Source organism: Anolis carolinensis, unplaced genomic scaffold (genome assembly GCF_035594765.1).
Source record: "Anolis carolinensis isolate JA03-04 unplaced genomic scaffold, rAnoCar3.1.pri scaffold_7, whole genome shotgun sequence".
Lineage (NCBI taxonomy): Eukaryota > Metazoa > Chordata > Lepidosauria > Squamata > Dactyloidae > Anolis > Anolis carolinensis.
In genome coordinates this window covers 392,174-397,803 of record NW_026943818.1, presented here as the reverse complement: position 1 = coordinate 397,803, position 5,630 = coordinate 392,174, and positions in this window count along the sequence as shown.

Below are 5,630 nucleotides of genomic sequence, written 5' to 3'. Positions count from 1 at the left end.
AGCCCAGCCCCGCCCCGCCCCGCCCCGCCCCGCCCCGCCGGGGAAAGAGCAGGCCCCGCCCACCGCCCGTGACGTACAAGCCCCGCCCTCTTCCTAGGCTCCCACAGTCAGTCCCATAGAGAGCATTGAGATAGATTGACAATTGGACTGTATATGGGATACTATATATATATATAAATATAGATCTAGATCTATCCATTGGATTGGATGGCCTTTAGAGCTCCCTTTAAGACTATAGGATTATATATATATACACATGTATATGTCTGTGTGTATATGTATGTATATATGTGTGCATATGTGTATGTATATATGTGTATATGTGTATGAATATTTATGTGTGTATGTATCTACATGTATATGTGTGTATATGCATATATATATATATATATGCATGTGTATGTATATATACGTGTATATGTGTATCTATATATGTGTATATGTGTATGAATATTTATGTGTCTATCTACATGTATAGTCAATCCTATACAGAGCATTGTGATAGATTGACAATTGGACTGTATATGGGATACTATATATATATAAATATAGATCTAGATCTATCTATTGGATTGGATGGCCTTTAGAGCTCCCTTTAAGACTATAGGATTATATATATATATACACATGTATATGTCTGTGTGTATATGTATGTATATATGTGTGCATATGTGTATGTATATATGTGTATATGTGTATGAATATTTATGTGTGTATGTATCTACATGTATATGTGTGTATATGCATATGTATATATATATATATGCATGTGTATGTATATATACGTGTATATGTGTATCTATATATGTGTATATGTGTATGAATATTTATGTGTCTATCTACATGTATAGTCAATCCTATACAGAGCATTGTGATAGATTGACAATTGGACTGTATATGGCAGGGGTCCCCAAACTAAGGCCCGGGGGCCGGATTCGGCCCTCCGAGGTCATTGACCTGGCCCCCGCCCTCGGTTTTATAATATAATATTTTTATATCATTTTTAATAATATATTCTATATACAAATAATATTGATAATAATCTTATAATGTTATACAATATAATATTATTAATAATACCATATAATAATATTAATTATATGTTATATATTACATATAATATTACAGTAGTGGTATAGTTCAATCTAGTAATATATAATGCTAATATTGTGCTATGCTAATAATATAATATATTGTATGTACATATAATATTGATAATAATATTATAATGTAATACAATATAACACTAATAATAATACCATATAATAATATTAATTATATGTTATATATTACATATAATATTACAGTATAGTGGTATAGTTCAATATAGTAATATATAATGCTAATATTGTGCTATGCTAATAATATAATATATTGTATGTACATATAATATTGATAATAATATTATAATGTAATACAATATAACACTAATAATAATACCATATAATAATATTAATTATATGTTATATATTACATATAATATTACAGTATAGTGGTATAGTTCAATATAGTAATATATAATGCTAATATTGTGCTATGCTAATAATATAATATATTGTATGTACATATAATATTGATAATAATATTATAATGTAATACAATATAACACTAATAATAATACCATATAATAATATTAATTATATGTTATATATTACATATAATATTACAGTATAGTGGTATAGTTCAATATAGTAATATATAATGCTAATATTGTGCTATGCTAATAATACAATATATTGTATGTACATATAATATTGATAATAATATTATAATGTAATACAATATAACACTAATAATAATACCATATAATAATATTAATTATATGTTATATATTACATATAATATTACAGTATAGTGGTATAGTTCAATATAGTAATATATAATGCTAATATTGTGCTATGCTAATAATATAATATATTGTATGTACATATAATATTGATAATAATATTATAATGTAATACAATATAACACTAATAATAATACCATATAATAATATTAATTATATGTTATATATTACATATAATATTACAGTATAGTGGTATAGTTCAATATAGTAATATATAATGCTAATATTGTGCTATGCTAATAATATAATATATTGTATGTACATATAATATTGATAATAATATTATAATGTAATACAATATAACACTAATAATAATACCATATAATAATATTAATTATATGTTATATATTACATATAATATTACAGTATAGTGGTATAGTTCAATATAGTAATATATAATGCTAATATTGTGCTATGCTAATAATACAATATATTGTATGTACATATAATATTGATAATAATATTATAATGTAATACAATATAACACTAATAATAATACCATATAATAATATTAATTATATGTTATATATTACATATAATATTACAGTATAGTGGTATAGTTCAATATAGTAATATATAATGCTAATATTGTGCTATGCTAATAATATAATATATTGTATGTACATATAATATTGATAATAATATTATAATGTAATACAATATAACACTAATAATAATACCATATAATAATATTAATTATATGTTATATATTACATATAATATTACAGTATAGTGGTATAGTTCAATATAGTAATATATAATGCTAATATTGTGCTATGCTAATAATATAATATATTGTATGTACATATAATATTGATAATAATATTATAATGTAATACAATATAACACTAATAATAATACCATATAATAATATTAATTATATGTTATATATTACATATAATATTACAGTATAGTCGTATAGTTCAATATAGTAATATATAATGCTAATATTGTGCTATGCTAATAATATAATATATTGTATGTACATACAGCTGCTCTGAGTCCCCTTCTGGGTGAGAAGGGCGGGATATAAATGTAATAAATAAATGTAGTAAATGAATAAATAAATAATTTTAGACTTAGGCTCGCCCAAAGTCTGAAATGACTTGAAGTCACACAACAACAACAATCCTAATTCACTTGACTATCTCATTGGCCAGAAGCAGGCCCACACTTCCCATTGAAATCCTGATAGGTTTATGCTGGTTACAGTTGTTTTCATTTTTAAGTATTGTATTGTTCTTTCATTGTTGTTGTTGTTTTGCACTACAAATAAGACACCTGCAGTATGCATAGGAATTTGTTCGTTTTCCCCCCCAAATGATAATAATAATAATTATAATAATAATAAAACTTTATTTATACCCCACCACCATCTCCCCAATGGGGACTCGGGGCGGCTTACATGGGGCTATGCCCAAAACAATACAATATAACAGAATATAAAAGAAAAACACATCATAACACATAATTCGGCCCCTCATCAGTCTGAAGGATTGCGGACCGGCCCTCTGCTTTAAAAGTTTGAGGACCCCTGGTATATGGGATACTATGTATATATAAATATAGATCTAGATCTATCTATTGGATTGGATGGCCTTTAGAGCTCCCCTTAAGACTATAGGATTATATATATATATACACATGTATATGTCTGTGTGTATATGTATGTATATATGTGTGCATATGTGCATTTATATATGTGTGCACATGTACGTGTATATGTATGAATATTTATGTGTATGTATCTACATGTATATGTGTGTATATGCATATGTATATATATGTATGCATGTGTATGTATACATGTGTGCATATGTGTGTGTATGTATATATATATACGTGTATATGTGTATGTGTATATGTGTATGAATATTTGTGTCTATCTACATGTATATGTGTGTATATGCGTATGTATATGTATGCATGTGTATGCATATATGTGTGCATATGTGTATGTATATATATACGTGTGTATGTATATGAATATTTATGTGTATGTATCTACATGTGTGTATATGCGTATGTATATGTGTTCATGTGTATGTATATATATGTATACAAGTGTATGTATATATGTGAATATGTGTATGTATATATACACATGTATATGTGCATGTATATATGTGTATATATATTTGTGTATCTACATATGTGTATATGCGTATGTATATGTGTGCATGTGTATGTATATATATATGTGATATGTGTATGTATATATGTGTATATGTGTATGAATATTTATGTGTATGTATTTACATGTGTATATATATGTATACATGTGTAAGTATCTGGGTGCATATGTGTATGTATATATATATACACATGTATATGTGTGTGTACGTATATGTATATACATACACACAAACACACACACTTAAAGGGACCTCTAAAGGCCACATGCTGCCAGAAAGGAGGGCACCACCCAAGCCCTCCCAACAGATGGCCAGCCAGCCATAGATATGATTCTGATGGACATATGAATATAGATAGAACATATATGTGTGTGTATGTATATATACACACATATATATATACACACACAGAGTCTTAAAGGGACCTCTAAAGGCCATCCAGTCCACCCCCCTTCGGCCAGAAAGGAAAACACTATCCAAACCATAGATATGATTCTGATAGACATATATGTATAGGATAGATATTTAATTTCCCTTTATTTTCTGGGCATAGCAGCAGCACCACCTGCCGGCCGGCCTCACATTTTATGAGGAAGGCGCAGGGAGCTTTCCATGGTTTCCTTTGACAGGCACATGCGTCATATATCATATGTTATTATTACTATTACAATTGAGGGAATGCTGCCATTGGCCACTTTGGTTACCACTGAATGGCCTCGCAGCCGCAAAGCCTGGCTGCTTCCTGCCTGTTAGTTGTTTGTTGTTGTTGTCATTTATTATTATTATTATTATTATTATTATTATTATTATTATTATTATTATTATTATTAAGGGAATGTTGCCCTTGGCTACCTTGGTTACCACTGAATGGCCTCGCAGCCACAAAGTCTGGCTGCTTCCTGCCTGTTAGTTGTTTGTTGTTGTTGTCATTTATTATTATTATTATTATTATTATTAAGGGAATGTTGCCCTTGGCTACCTTGGTTACCACTGAATGGCCTCGCAGCCACAAAGCCTGGCTGCTTCCTGCCTGTTAGTTGTTTGTTGTTGTTGTCAATTATTATTATTATTATTATTATTATTATTATTATTATTAAGGGAATGTTGCCCTTAGCTACCTTGGTTAGCACTGACTGGCCTCGCAGCCGCAAAGCCTGGCTGCTTCCTGCCTGTTAGTTGTTTGTTGTTGTTGTCAATTATTATTATTATTATTATTATTATTATTATTATTATTAAGGGAATGTTGCCCTTGGCTACCTTGGTTACCACTGAATGGCCTCGCAGCCGCAAAGCCTGGCTGTTTCCTGCCTGTGAAGTTGTTTATTATTATTATTATTATTGAGGGAATGCTGCCATTCGCCACTTTTATTACCATTGAATGGCCTCGCAGCTTCAGTGCTTGGCTGTTTATTATTATTATTATTGACCTGCCTGTTGAGTTGTTTATTATTATTATTATTATTGAGGGAATGCTGCCTTTGGCCACCTTGGTTAGCATCGAACAGCCTCGCAGCTTCAGTGCCTGGCTGCTCCCTGCCTGTGAAGTTATTATTATTATTGAAGGAATGTTACCATTGGCCACCTTGGTTAGCACTGAAGGGCCTCGCAGCTTCAGTGCCTGGCTGCTCCCTGCCTGTGAAGTTGTTTAT